The sequence below is a fragment of the Hordeum vulgare genome, chromosome 7H (assembly GCF_904849725.1).
Source record: "Hordeum vulgare subsp. vulgare chromosome 7H, MorexV3_pseudomolecules_assembly, whole genome shotgun sequence".
NCBI lineage: Eukaryota > Viridiplantae > Streptophyta > Magnoliopsida > Poales > Poaceae > Hordeum > Hordeum vulgare.
In genome coordinates, this window is record NC_058524.1 from 614268679 (window position 1) to 614285158 (window position 16480).

Sequence of the window (16480 nt, forward strand, 5' to 3'; positions counted from 1 at the left end):
TTTTGCGACTGCTAAGATTTCCAGTTTTAAACCTATATTTAAAAAGGGTTCGTCTTTTTCTTTTCAATAAAAGGGTCCTTTTATTAAATGTGGGGGCAACCCTTGGATTTTCTTTATTTTCTCCTTTTGTTTATTTTAAATCCGTCTCGTTTTCTTTTCCTCTTTAAAGAGCTTGATTCTAATCTTTAAATAAAAGAGGTTGTATTTTGTTCTCCTGTCAAAAGGAGTTTGATTTTATTCTTTTGTAAAAGAGGGTTTTATTTTTATTCTTTAAAAAAAGGTTTCATTTTTATTTCTTTAAAAATGCCCAATCTATTTATAGTTGGGGTTTGTTTTAAAGGGGTAAAAGGCATTTATTTTAGTTTTTTTTTTAAAACACCTTTCTTTATTTACAGATTTCTGTTTTTAAGGTTTAAAAAAAAACCATATGGGGGAGGACCCAGACCAAGGCCCAGCCGGCCAAGGCCCAGGCCTCCCCTCGCCAGCCTGCCCTAGCCCGTGCGTGTCCTCCCTCTCCTCCCGATTCCCCTTCCTCCCTCGTTCCCTCTCCCTCCTGCCCGAGCGCCGTCACGTCCTCCCCCCTCGCGCGCGCCCTCGCCTCCAGCGCCCCTCCTGACGCCTGCTCCGCCCTCGCCTTCCGCCGGTCGCCGGCCGCCCTGCCGCCGCCGAGCAGCCCTGCGCGCCCCCGCTCGCCTCCCTGCGTCGCAGCGCCGGCGTCTTCCCCGCGACCGCCTCGCCCCCGCGCGCCATGGCCGTCGCCCCTGCCATGGCCTTCGCACCAGCAACCCCTGCTCGCCGGTGCCTCCATGCCCGAGTGCCCTGCTCCGCCCCGCCGTGCTCCTCTCCTTGCCGCCGCCGGCTTCCTCATGACCTCAGCTCGCCAGCAGCTCCTCCTCCGCCCTGCCCGTGCTGGCCTCCTGTCGCCGGTGCGCCGCCCCGCCAAGGCCTCTCCTCCGTCGCGCCGCCTGGCCTCGTCGGTCCCTGCGTTACGCCTCGCCGCCGTTTTCCCTCGACCCGGCCTCCTCCTCTGGGTCATCCGTGCACGGCAAGTTCTCCAGGCTCGGCCTCCTGCTCCTCCTGCCGTGCTGATGCCGCTGCTTGTCCCCGTCGCTGTGATGTTGCTATTGTGTGCTGCTATTAGCCCCGTCGCTGTAGTTTGCTGCTAGTGATGCTTGATGCTTGCTGTGCCGAGCCACCTCCATTGCTCTGCTGCCTGCTGCTAGTTTGCTGCTGCACGCCTGCTCGCGTCGCTGTGCTGCTGCCCGTTGCTGTTGCGAGGTGCCGCTGCCGTTTCTTGCTGTAGCTAGATGCTGCCTGATGTGTGCCGTAGCCGCCCGTAGCTTGTTGTTGCGATGCTGTCGCTAGTTGCCGTAGATGCTGCTGCTTTGCTAGCTGATGCTTTTGCTGTTAGATGCTAGTCTAGGTAGCTAGTGGCTTGCGGTTTGTCCGCTTACGCTAGCCGTGTTGCTGCCGCTTGCGTCGCCGCATAGACCATCCCCGCCTACCGTGAGTCGTCGACGAGATCGGCGAGTACAACGACGACCTCGACGAACCCCGAGCATCGACGGAGGCGTGATCGACTACCGACGCCGAACACCAGTTGCAGGCACAGGTAAAGGTTACTCGACGTGAGCGCGTTGATTGTTCATTTGGAGTTGCTTCTTCTTCTTCTTCTTCTTCTTCTTCTTCATTGATCTAGGATGGGTTCCAGGCCGGCAGCCTGGGATAGCAAGGATGGACGTCGTTCTTCTTTTGTCGTTTGTTTTCGTCCGTAGTCGGACCCTGCTCTTACTCTTGATGATTATGTAATGTACTGATGTGACTCTGATGTAGCTTGTGGCGAGTGTAAGCCAATTCTTTATATATCTCTCCTTTTTAGTACATGTACTTGTAACGATATCCATTCTTGCGACACGTCGAGATGCGCTTCTATCCCTGACGAGGCCCCCATGCCAAATTGAGGATAGGGTCGCATCTTGGGCGTGACACCTTACCAGCTCTCGTAGTACCTCCTGGGTATTTGATTTCGATGTTGTTGCTCACATTTGCAACTCAAAGCAGGAAATGTGGAATAAGCGGAGACTCGGCAAGGACGAGGTGACGATGCGCGTCGGGAATGGCTCGAAGGTCGTTGTGATCGCCGTCGGCACGTTACCTCTACATCTACCGTCGGGATTAGTTTTAAACCTTAATAATTGTTATTTAGTACCAGCTTTAAGCATGAACATTGTATCAGGGTCTTGCTTAATGCGAGACAGCTACTCATTTAAGTCAGAGAATAATGGTTGTTCTATTTATATGAGTGATATGTTTTATGGTCATGCTCCGCTGGTGAATGGTTTATTCTTGATGAATCTCGATCGTGATGTTACGCATATTCATAGTGTGAGTACCAAAAGATGTAAAGTTGATAATGATAGTCTCACATACTTGTGGCACTGCCGCCTTGGTCATATCGGCGTTAAGCGCATAAAGAAGCTCCATACTGATGGACTATTAGAGTCTCTTGACTTTGAATCATTTGACACATGCGAACCGTGCCTCTTGGGCAAGATGACTAAGACTTCATTCTCAGGAATAATGGAGAGAGCAACCGACTTACTGGAAATAATACATACTGATGTGTGTGGTCCAATGAACGTTGAAGCTCGCCGTGGCTATTGTTATGTTCTCACTCTCACCGATGATTTGAGTAGGTATGGGTATATCTACTTGATGAAGCACAAATCTGAGACATTTGAAAAGTTCAAGGAATTTCAGAGTGAGGTCGAGAATCAACGTGACAGAAAAATTAAGTGTCTACAATCTGATCGTGGAGGAGAATATTTGAGTCAAGAGTTTGGCACACACCTAAGGCAGTGTGGAATCGTTTCACAACTGACGCCGCCTGGCACACCGCAACGCAACGGAGTGATTGAACATCGTAATCGCACTTTATTAGATATGGTACGATCTATGATGTCTCTTACCGACTTACCGCTATCATTTTGGGGATACGCATTAGAAACTGCAGCATTCACTTTAAAAAAGGCACCGTCTAAATCCGTTGAGACGACACCGTATGAACTATGGTTTGGCAAGAAACCTAAGTTGTCGTTTCTTAAAGTTTGAGGCTGCGATGCTTATGTGAAGAAAATTCAACCAGAAAAGCTCGAACCCAAAGTGGAGAAATGCGTATTCATAGGATACCCTAAGGAAACTATTGGGTATACCTTCTATCTTAGATCCGAAGGTAAAATCTTTGTTGCCAAGAACGGATCCTTCCTAAAGAAAGAGTTTCTCTCGAAAGAAGTAAGTGGGAGGAAGGTTGAACTTGATGAGGTAATTACACCCCCTCTCGAACAGGATAGTAGCGCATCACGGGAAGTTGTTCCTGTGGCGCCTACACCAACTGAAGAGGAAGTTAATGATGATGATCATGAAGCTTCGGATCAAGTAACTACTGAACCGCGAAGGTCCACGAGGGCACACTCCGCACGAGAGTGGTACGGCAACGTTGTGATGGAAATCATGTTGTTAGACAACGGTGAACCTTCGAACTATGAAGAAGCGATGGCGGGCCCGGATTCCAACAAATGGCTTGAAGCTATGAAATCCGAGATAGGATCCATGTATGAGAACAAAGAATGGACTTTGGTGGACTTGCCCGATGACCGGCGAGCCATTGAAAATAAATGGATCTTCAAGAAGAAGACTGATGCAAACGGTAATGTAACCATTTATATAGCTCGACTTGTCGCAAAGGGTTTTTGAAAAATTCAAGGAGTTGACTACGAAGAGACTTTCTCTCCCGTAGCGAAGCTGAAATCAGTCCGAATCATGTTAGCGATTGCCGCCTTTTATGATTATGAAATTTGGCAAATGGACGTCAAAACAGCGTTCCTTAACGGGAACCTTAAGGAAGAGTTGTATATGATGCAACCAGAAGGTTTTTCGACCCTAAGGGTGCTAACAAAGTGTGCAAGCTCCAGCGCTCCATCTATGGGCTAGTGCAAGCATATCGGAGTTGGAACATTCGCTTTAATGAGGTGATTAAAGCATTTGGGTTCATACAGGTTTACGGAGAAGCCTGTCTGTACAAGAAAGTGAGTGGGAGCTCTGTAGCTTTCCTCATAATGTATGTGGATGACATATTATTGATGGGGAACAATACAGAAATGTTGGAGAGCATAAAGGCCTATTTGAACAAGAGTTTTTCAATGAAGGACCTTGGAGAAGCTGCATACATATTAGGCATCAAGATCTATAGAGATAGATCGAGACGCCTCATAGGTCTTTCGCAAAGTACATACCTTGACAAGATATTGAAGAAGTTTAATATGGAAAACTCAAAGAAAGGGTTCTTGCCAGTTTTGCAAGGTATGAGATTGAGTAAGACTCAGTCGCCGACCACAGCAGCAGATAGAGAGAAGATGAGTTATGTCCCCTACGCTTCAGCCGTAGGCTCTCTTATGTATGCCATGCTGTGTAACATACCTGATATAAACCTTGCCATAAGTTTGGTAGGGAGGTACCAAAGTAATCCCGGTATGGAACACTGCACAGCGGTCAAGAATATGCTTAAGTACCTGAAAAGGACTAAGGAAATGTTTCTCGTTTATGGAGGTGACGAAGAGCTTGTCGTAAAGGGTTACGCCGACGCCAGCTTCGACACACATCTGGATGACTCTAAGTCACAGACCGGATACGTATATGTTTTGAATGGTGGGGCAGTGAGCTGGTGCAGCAGCAAGCAAGAAGTCGTGGCAGCATCTACATGTGAAGCGGAGTACATAGCTGCTTCAGAAGCGGCTCATGAAGGAATTTGGATGAAGGAGCTCAACACCGACCTTGGAGTGGTTCGAGGCGCGTCGGGTCCAATGACACTCTTCTGTGATAACACTGGGGCCATTGCCATAGCCAAGGAGCCCAGGTTTCATCGGAAGACGAAGCACATCAAACGCCGCTACAAATCCATCCAGGACCTTGTCCAGAGTGGAGTGATAGATATTTGTAAAGTACATACGGATCTGAATGTTGCAGACCCGTTGACTAAACCTCTTCCACGAGCAAAACATGATCAAAACCATAATGCTATGGGTGTTCGATACATCACAGTGTAACTGGATTATTGACTCTAGTGCAAGTGGGAGACTGTTGGAAATATGCCCTAGAGGCAATAATAAAATGGTTATTATCATATTTCCTTGTTCATGATAATCGTCTATTGTTCATGCTATAATTTTATTAACAGGAAACAGTAATACATGTGTGAATAAATAGATCACAATGTGTCCCTAGCAAGCCTCTAGTTGGCTAGCTCGTTAGTCAATAGATGATCATGGTTTCCTGATCATGGGCATTAGATGTCATTTATAACGGGATCACATCATTGGGAGAATGATGTGATGGACAAGACCCAATACTAAGCGTAGCACTAGATCGTATTGTTCGTATGCTAAAGCTTTTCCAATGTCAAGTTTCTTTTCCTTCGACCGTGAGATTGTGCAACTCCCGGATACCGTAGGAGTGCTTTGGGTGTATCAAACGTCACAACGTAACTGGGTGACTACATCATGAGCTCAATGTGACTAAGGAGTTAGTCACACGATGACGTGCTACAGAATGAGTAAAGTGACTTACCGGTAACGAGATTGAACAAGGTATAGGTATACCGACGATCGAATCTCGGGCAAGTTCTATACCAACAAACAAAGGGAATTGTATACGGGGTTGATTGAATCCTTGACATCATGCTTCGTCCGATGAGATCATCGTGGAGCAAGTGGGAGCCACCATGGGCATCCAGACCCCGCTGATGGTTATTGGCCGGAGAGGTGTCTCGGTCATGTCTGCATGTCTCCCGAACCCGTAGGGTCTACACACTTAAGGTTCGATGACGCTAGGGTTATAGGGAATTGTTATACGAGGTTATAGAAAGTTGTTCAGAATCCCGGATGAGATCCCGGACGTCACGAGGAGCTCCGGAATGGTCCAGAGGTAAAGATTGATATATAGGACGGATGGTTTCGGACACCGGAAGGGTTTCGGGCGTCACCGGTAACGTACCGGGACCACCGGAGGTGGCCCCGGGGGTCCACCGGAAGGGGGCAACGACCCCGGGAGGCTAGATGGGCCCAGTGCAGGAGGGAACCATCCCCTAGGTGGGCTCGTGTGCCCCCCACACTCAGCCCAAGGCGGAAGAGGTGGAGAGGGGGTGAAACCCTAGGCGCTGGTGGGCCTAAGGCCCACCTAGGGGTGCGCCACCCCCTCCCCTTGCCGTGGCCGCCGCACCTCCCATCTGGGGGGGGGGGGCTGCCGCACCACCTAGGGTGGGAACCCTAGGGGTGGCACCCCCCTCCCCTCCTCCTATATATAGTGGGCACTTTTGGGCTTTTGGGGACACACTTTTCCCTCTCCCTCGGCGCAGCCCTGCCCTTCTTTCTCCTCCTCCCTACCGATGCTTGGCGAAGCCCTGCCGGGAGACCTTGTCTCTCCAACGACACCACGCCGTCGTGCTGTTGGAGTTCTTCCCCAACCTCTCCCTCCTCCTTGCTAGATCAAGGTACGGGAGACGTCACCGGGCTGCACGTGTGTTGAACGCAGAGGTGTCGTAGTTCGGCACTACATCAGAATCACACCGCGATCTGAATCGCCGCGAGTACGACTCCATCAACCGCGTTCTAGTAATGCTTCCGCTTAGCGATCTTCAAAGGTATGAAGATGTTCTCACCACTCTCTCGTTGCTAGTCTCTCCATAGGAAGATCTGAATATGCGTAGGAATTTTTTTGAATTTATGCTACGTTACCCAACACTGGGAACCACTGGATCATTATAGGCAATGACTTTCTCTTCAACTGGAGTGGGTTTAACTACATTGACTTCTAAAGGAGGATGATATTTAAACCACTTCTCTTTGGGGAGATCAATATGGGCAGCAAAGGATTCACACAATGAAGCTACTATCTAGAGTCAAGTCCATACTTAGCGCTAAAGTCACACAAAGTATTCGTCTCAACAAAGGATTTAACGCAATCAAATGTGAAATTCATACCTGACTCCTTACCTTCTTAAAGCTCCCAATCTTCAGAGTTGCATTTAATTCTCTCCTATAAATTCCATTTGAAGTCAATATCTCTCTTCATAAAAGAACCGGTAGAAGAAGTGTCAAGCATGGTGCGATCATCATGAGAAAGTCGAGCATAGAAGTTCTGAATGATAATTTCTCTCGAGAGCTCATAGTTGGGGCATGAATATAACATTGATTTAAGCGTCCCCCAAGATTGAGCGATGCTTTCTCTGCCACGAGGCCAAAAATTATAAATATAATTCCGATCGCGATGTACTAAATGCATAGGATAAAACTTTTGATGAAATTTCAATTTCAACCGATTGTAGTCCCATGATCCACTATCATCACATAGTCTATACCATGTCAACACCTTATCCTTCAAAGATAAAGGAAAAACCTTCTTCTTGACCTCATCCTCGGGCAAACCTGCAAGCTTAAATAAACCACAAACTTCATCTACATAGATTAGATGCAAGTCTGGATGTGATGTTCCATCTCCTGTAAAAGGATTAGCCAGCAGTTTCTCAAGCATACCCGAAGGAAATTCAAAGAAAATATTTTCAATAGGTGCAGCAGGTTGAGGAGCAACTCTTTGTGCTCCCGTTCGAGGCGAAGATACCCCGAACAAGCCCCTCAAAGGATTAGTATCCATAGTGACAAGTGACAATAAATTTCAGCACACTATATGAATGTTTCCTTACCAAGGTCCACTTACCAAAGGCGCTTCACTCCCCGGCAACGGCGCCAGAAAAGAGTCTTGATCATCCAAAAGTATAGGGGATCACTCGTAGTCTTTTCGATAAGTAAGAGTGTTGAACCCAACGAGGAGTAGAAGGATCTGACAAGTGGTTTTCAGCAAGGTAAAATCTGGAGGCACTGAAATTCTCGGTAACAAGTGATTGTATGGTGAGATGATTCATAGCAAGCAACAAGTAACAAAAGTAGCAACCATGCAGCAAAGTGGCCCAATCCCTTTTGTAGCAAGGGACAAGCCTGGACAAAGTCTTATAGGAGGAAAAACGCTCCCGAGGACACATGGGAATTTCTGTCATGCTAGTTTTCATCATGTTCATATGATTCACGTTCATTACTTTGATAGTTTGATATGTGGGTGGACCGACGCTTGGGTACTGCCCTTACTTGGACAAGCATCCCACTTATGATTAACCCCTCTCGCAAGCATCCGCAACTACGAAAGAAGAATTAAGACAAAGTCTAATTGTAGCATTAAACTAGTGGATCCAAATCAGCCTCTTACGAAGTAACGCATAAACTAGGGTTTAAGCTTCTGTCACTCTAGCAACCCATCATCTATTTACTACTTCCCAATGCCTTCCTCTAGGCCCAAATAATGGTGAAGTGTTATGTAGTCGGCGTTCACATAACACCACTAGAGGAAAAACAACATACAACATATCAAATTACCGAACGAATACCAAATTCACATGACTACTATAAGCATGACTTATCCCATGTCCTCAGAAACAAAAGTAACTACTCACAAAGCATAATCATAATCATGACCAGAGAAGTAATGAGTAGCATCAAGGATCTGAACATAAACTCTTCCACCAAACAATCCAACCAGCATCAACTACAAAGAGTAATCAACACTACTAGCAACCTTACAAGTACCAATCGGAGTCGCAAGACGGAGATTGGTTACAAGTGATGAACTAGGGTTTGGAGATGAGATGGTGCTGATGAAGATGTTGATGGTGACGAGTCCCCTCCGATGAGAGGAGTGTTGGTGATGACGATGGCGGCGAGTTCCCCCTCCGGGAGGGAAGTTTCCCCGGCAGGATCGTCCTGCTGGAGCTCCAGATTGGTTCTGCTCAAGTTCCGCCTCGTGGCGGCGGTGAAACCACGAAAAATCTCCTCCCTGATTTTTTTTCCTGGACGAAACCCTTCATATAGTAGAAGAGGGGGGCAAGTGGGCCAGCAGGCTGCCCACAAGCCCTCATGGCGCGGCCTGGGGGGTGGCCGCATCGTGCAGGCTTGTGGCCACCCCTGGCGCCCCTCTGGAGCTTTTTCGGCCCAGTATTTTTTATAAATCCGAAAAAAAATCCTCGTTGATTTTTACGGCGTTTGGAGTTGCGCAGAATAGGTATCTCAACTTTGCTCCACTTTCAGACAGAATTCCAGCTGCCGACATTCTCCCTGTTCATGTACACCTTGCAAAATAAGAGAGAAAAGGCATAAGAATTGTACCGTGAAGTGAATTAACAGCCCAAGAAGCGATAAATATCAACATGAAAACATGATGCAAAATGGACGTATCACTCACCAGCGCCTAGGGTTTCCCCCCTCTCCACCTCCTGCGCCTTGGGCCCCCTTTGTGGGAGGCGCACCAGCCCACTTTGGGCTGGTTGCCCTCCACCTTTTGGCCCATGCTACCTCTTGGGGCTGGTGGCCCTTGCCGGTGGACCCCGGGGACCATTTCTGGTGGTCCCGGTGGTCCCGGTACGCTACCGGTGACGCCCGAAACATTTCCGGTGTCCAAAACCATCCATCCTATATATCAATCTTTACCTCGAGACCATTCCGGAGCTCCTCGTGACGTCCGGGATCTCAACCGGGACTCCGAACAACTTCCCGAGATTAGATCGTCGGTATACCTATACCTTGTTCAATCTCGTTACCGGTAAATCTCTTTACTCGTTCCGTAGCACGTCATCCTGTGACTAACTCCTTAGTCACATTGAGCTCATGATGATGTTCTACCGAGTGGGCCCAGAGATACCTCTGTGTCACACGGAGTGACAAATCCCGATCTCGATTCGTACCAACCCAACAAACACTTTCGGAGGTACCCGTAGTGCACCTTTATAGTCACCCAGTTACGTTGTGACGTTTGATACACCCAAAGCACTCCTACGCTATCCGGGAGTTGCACAATCTCATGGTCAAAGGAAAAGACACTTGACATTAGAAAAGCTTTAGCATACGAACAATACGATCTAGTGCTACGCTTAGGATTGGGTCTTCTCCATCACATCATTCTCCCAATGATGTGATCCCGTTATCAATGACATCTAATGCCCATGATTAGGAAACCATGATGATCTATTGATCAACGAGCTAGCCAACTAGAGGCTTGTTAGGGACACATTGTGATCTATTTATTCACACATGTATTACTGTTTCCTGTTAATACAATTATAGCATGAACAATAGACGATTATCATGAACAAGGAAATATGATAATAACCATTTTATTATTGCCTCTAGGGCATATTTCCAACAGGGGGAACCCTAGCGCTCATTTCCCCTCCCCCCGGTACCGATCTATCTTTCTGTCTTTTCGGCTTTGGCCACGGTGTTCACGGCTGGCTGCCGGCGAGGCATGGTGTGGCCGCCGGCTACGAGGTGAGAAGATCGCCGCGCCGCACGTGCCGCAGCTTCCTCCCCCAGCCTCGCACACGCCGCTCGCCTCTGGCTCTCCGCCGAGCTCTCTCTCCTGTAGTACAACATGGCAACGATGCAAGGGTGATGCTGACCGCCGGCGACGTCGGCGAACCGCCTCCCCTTCTCCTTCTCTCCATCTTACTCTTTTTTGCCTCCAACCACCACCGCAGTGAGCAGAGGCGGCGGACGGACGACGGTGCCCCTTTGGCCCCCTTGCCGGCATGCGCGTCCACCTTCGGGTGAGCGCGTCGCCGTCAAGTGGCCCCAGCGGCGGCGCCCAGTGCTTGAGCTTTGTCTTTGCCCCGTGAGGGGTAATACCTTCTTCCGACGGCTCGGCTTGCCGATGCGCGTCGAGATCGAGAGGGTCAGCGCGGCCTTGCGGCGGCGCACTTTGCCGGCGAGGCCTGAGGGCCTCTCCATTGATCTTTTGCCTTTTTTTTGTTTGATTTCTTTGTCCTGCTAGGGTTCTTTGGGGAAGGGAGGGAAATTTTCTTTCTCTGTTTGTCTGATTTGCACCAAAAAAAACCTAAGGCCAAACATGTCTGATACCGTTGATAGATTCTGGATCGGGTAGGCTTAGGGTTTCATGGTGATTTACCTTCTCCCTAGTGAGACGAACTGCCACCTCTGACCATGGATGAGGGCGGCGGCGGCGGTGGCAGAGAGATTGCGAGGTGGCGGTGGTGCTTCCCGTGAGCACTGCGCTAACTCTAGATCGGTAGGGATGTCGGTGGAGAGTCTGGCGGCGTGGTGAACCTCGTACCGTGTGCCCCCCTCACCTTTTTATATGTAGCGCAGGTCACACGGGTCCATCAACCATAACGGGTTGGACGCCCCCGATCAAGGCACGTGGATCAAATGTCCGATGTGTCGTTGGGTCCATACGGGAGAGATCACTCTAACACACATAACCAAACGAATTCAGAGGGCAATGATCTTGCCCTCCAAATGCAAAATGGATTCCAAGTGCAAGTTTATCGCTACTAATGGCTATTACTACTGATATAGCCATTATTGGCGACCAATGAACTGTCATATACCATTGGATGTGACAAATAGATGTGATCATGAATAAATTATGAATAAAATATATGTAGGTTTGTCTCGCAAACATCTGTGTAGGCGTGAATATGAGTTTTTGGTAGTGGTTCATTAGCACGTTTGAACTCGCTTAACAATAATAAGAATTATGTATTTGTTCAAGTTTTAAACAAGAACGATCCAGGACAGGATGAATTGAATCATTCAAAAGAACATTTATTGTTTGACAAGACTATGCTCCATTTTTAGTTCGATATGTCGGTAAAAGAAATTTATAGTCACTAACATGTTGATCAAATCCATAGCTGTGTGCAACCGCTTCATGGTTCTTTTGCACCATAACCTCAATATAAATACGATGTCAACATCTGTCCATCCTAAAAACATGCACAGTAGCAGAAATCTAGTTTCACAAAAAATGTTTAACTCTAAGGAATTGAACCTAGCTCACTTGGTTAGGAGAGCTGATGTAGGACCCGAGCATCTCGACTGAAGTAGGGGGTTGAATGAGGCGGCGAGGTTGGCGGTCCAGGTGGAGAGGTAGAGGCAGAAGGTCGGGGGCAAGGTTTATAATTTCGGAAACGAAATAATTTCGAACCTCACTGAAGTATGCAAAAAATTGGAAATTTCATATATTTCAGAAATTATTAAGGACTTTGACAATTCAAATTTCACTTAATTTAGTGGTTTTTGATATAATTTAAATTTATTTTGAAATTCTTTTGAAAATTCCTTGAAATTTTGGGGTTAAATATATTCTGAAATCCACTAAAATATGCAAAATTTTGAAAATTCCAATGAATTTTAACCCTTGTTGGGGGATTTAGATAAGAGGAAGATGACGATCGCCAATGTCGAACCGTGTCCCGGCCTGCCCACCCCACACCGCCACCTCTATGGCCGGCCATGGAGCTCTTCCTAAATCCTGAATTCCTGATTTCTTTTCTTTCGAAATGGCAGTTATCCTGCATTCATTAAAAAGAAAAGAGTTGCTCAACTAATCAGGGGAAACCGAGCGAAAACCAGATTTTCTAGTTAATTATGGAGAACCAGGCGAAAACCATCACAACCGCTGAGTGACATACATAGTAGAAGCCCACGTACACCACTCCAAAGGGGGTGTCAACAAGACAGCACACGGCATCATTGTCATCACTCCTCCCCTAAAGGCGTCATCGCCATCCCTACACTAAGAGCAAACGACTCCGACTCCATCAAAGGCGATTGTCAACTCAACCTACGCTGTAACGGACACGTGAAACTGTATGAAGATCTATGCAAAAATCTCAACCACATGTGACCATATGACGCAGCGCCGACGCTGACGGAGAACTTCGTAGGACAAAACAAGGCACGACTGCCACCACGGGAGATTGCTGAACGGGCTACGTGCCGCCAGTCATCGTATACCACAGGGCCCCGCCGCCGCAGCTTCAACTCCATAGTAACAAACAAACCAAGGTAAAACCGCGGACACGCCGAAGAAGTGCCAACTACCGCAACCATTGTCGCGTCGCCGACATCGCTCCCACCATCATCGCTACCACCGAAGCCTGGACGCCACCACCACCATCAACCACCGGTCTAGCTTGCTGATGCCGAGCTCCAAGACAATGCCCCCAAGAGGCAGAACGACACCAAGATGCCGTCATCGTCTGATAATAAGATCAAGGGTTTCCCGAGGAGAGGCCGAGATAGACGGATCCGTGCGAAAGGGGTGCGTCAGCAAAACAATTGTGCCTCCAGAAAGGTCACGACGGCCACAACCACCGCCATCGCTGGCCACGACATAACACCGAGTCAGGGTCTTCACCCAACTAACACACCACCATGGCCGGACATCATCCCGCACCGGCACCAACAAGCCCACCAATCACCACCACCACATGAGCTTGTTGATGAAGAGACCGCCGCCATAGCCAACCGCACCTCGCGGAGGTCATCGACGAGCAAGCCCAAGAGCCAACTTGCACACCACACGCACCACGCGCGCCACCGCGGCCGTTGGAGACCAGATCAGTCCCCACCATCGCCTTGAATCAACTCCTCCACGCCGCCATAGGCCTCTGGGACACGCCCACTACGCCGCCAAGGCCCTTCGCGCAGGCACGCCCTGCCTCGCCCCTCACGGCCAAGTTGCCGCCCGAGCGCCATACGCCCGAGCCCCACCCCCCCCCATGTGCCATGCTTCCTGCACACCTATTTCGCGGCTCACCCGCAGCCGAACCGCATCCCCTGCCCCACCGATGCAGAGGTATAGCCGTCGCTGCCTACAACCGCACCGCGTGGAGGCTGCACACGACCAACACCTACCTCAGCCAACGAACCAGACCCGACCAAGCCTGGGCAGGTCCAGGTCCACCAACCACCATTGCAGCTGCTGCCACCCTCCTGTCCCGTGCAACGCTGTTGCGTCGCCATCCCCTTGCGTAGCACGCGCCACCGCCAAGTCCTGCATATCCTGTCCGGAACCGTCGTGTCCCGACCAGCCTGCCACCCGCGATGGCCCACCACAACAGCCATCAACCGCGCCGATCTGGGCTCGGGCCCTAGACCCGTGCCCTCCATGCTGCAGCGCCAAGGGAGTCACCGCGTCACCCCCCGCCACCACATTCCTGGGGCCGTCGCCTTGGCCTACCCGTGCCGGTGATCCGCCATCGCCGCCCCCAGTCGAGCCCGGCGACCACCAACACGACGACGAGGAGCCTACCCCGGCACCATTTGACGTCGGGGACAGCCGCCACCGCAGCGGCAACGACGGCGAGGAGGACAGGAAGGGGGAACTTGGGGGCAGCGGCGGTTTCGCCCCCGGTGTCGCCTGGGGGGAGGAGTACAACTTTGAATGATGGCTTATGGACCAATGACACAAGCTGAATTCCTGATATGATGATATCGTGTCTTGATGGAAAGCCGTAGTGACCTGGACTGGACCGAGAATCTGAGAATGGACATGCGTGAAACTGTTGGGTATATAATGCCAGTGACTGTGATTCGCATGGTGATTTGCTTAGGTTGAAGCTTAGCTAAGCAGGCGTAGTCGTCGTCGTTGGCGCCGGAGCAGGCGAGGAGAACCGGCGAGCATTGATCGAATATTCCATGGAAACGAGATGGATAGCTCAGTTTGTAGGCAATCAGATGCGTGAGTAAGTATTCCGATTGTTAATTGCATCTTATCACTTTTGTTAGACGATTGATTGCATCCAGCCTGGCAGGACGGAGGAGGGAGATGGAGGTTCAGGTTTGTTGGAACGGGAACGAGCGGCTCCGTTCGCCGACCGCGCCGTGCCTAAAAAGAAATTAGTACCACACCGCTCGCTTGGGAGCGTACTTTGCGGTCTAAATAGCCCGGTAATGATCCGTATATCGCCGACGACGCAAGCATATACACCAGCTTGCTGGTCCATGGTCTGCTGAGGCAAAAGGCAGTCATCATGTACTTCTGGGCTGGGTCAAGCCACGGGCCTGTAACCTGAAGTTGCTGTTAACTCAGCATGAGGGGGGCCTTGGAGTACGGATTGACGTCGGTCTTTTTTTTTTCTCATTTACTTTTTTTTTCCAAAATATTATAAAAAATATTGAAACTACAAACTATCTCATCCGTTATCCTTTTGTTATTTACTAGATGACCCATTAGCGGATGCCGATTCAAATGCAGATTTTATTGGACTACAGACTTGGAGCGGAAACGGAATAGACTTGGTCCAAAAGTAGACAAAATATATCGGATCATACGTGCAATGAGACATGACTTTATTTCTACTACACAGACATCATAAACACAAATTCTTATCAAACCGTATGAAACTAGGGAGTGACCAATCATTTGAAATCACAACTAACACCAATACATCGCCTATTTGTATGTGGTGATCATAATTGGTGGGCAAATTATACATCAGGTTTGTCGATACGGCTAAATTTATCGAATAATCCTATTTAATAACGTTGGTTAATCCATTAAAATTACCGGGTAATTCAAGTTCATCGGATATTACCGATACCATATCCGCTGGTTATCGGATTGACCAAAAACTGGGTATCCATATACGACGGATTCACACAAGTGCTTACTTTATCCTTAGAAATGAATGCGAATACCGATTCGGGAATTACTTGTACCATTTGTGCGGCTATATTTATTTTACTGTTATATAAGTATTTTTTTATTGATTTTCTAAATGTTAAGATGTTCATGTTGCATTAGATTCACATAGGTTACAAAAAAGTTTATAGCAAAAAAGATAACTTAGCTATCTAGAATGATTGTTTTGTGTTCCTCGACCTCCGTCGATTATTCTCCTGTACACTTTGTTTTATGTGATTAAAATTTTCATTGTTCTAGTTCTATACCATACAAAGTAAATTAATTAAATGTAGCTAACATTCCTTGTGGCGGAACTACGGTACTCCCTTTGACTCCAACACAAGAAGGCCTATAAAGTTTCTCGATAGTCAAGAGGTGTAAAGTGGATCACCTTTGTATGAAAAACTATCAACAATAGATCAGCCAAATGATTTCTTAGTGAAACCATCCACCTGTTCAGCCATCCGATAAGCGTGCTAGGGGTAGTTGGATTACAATAGACAGCGGCGGGAACGACAACTTCAAGACTTCAACGCAACGCCAATGCAGCCCCGCGCGAAGTTCCTACTAGATAACGTGGTTAATCCATTGAAAATACCGGGTAATCCACATCGACTACCGATGCCATATGCATCGGATATCCGGTTGACCAAAACCCGGCCACCCATATACGACGGATTCACACAAGTGCATACTTATCTTTAGAAATGGATGCGAATACCAATTTGGGACGAGAATTATTTGTACCATTCGTGCATCTATATTCATTTTACTTTTATATAAGTATTTTTATGTATTGATTTCATCAATGTTATGATGTTCATGTACCATTAGATTCACATAGGTTACAAAAAAATTATAGCAAAGAATATAATTTAGCAATATAGACACTAGT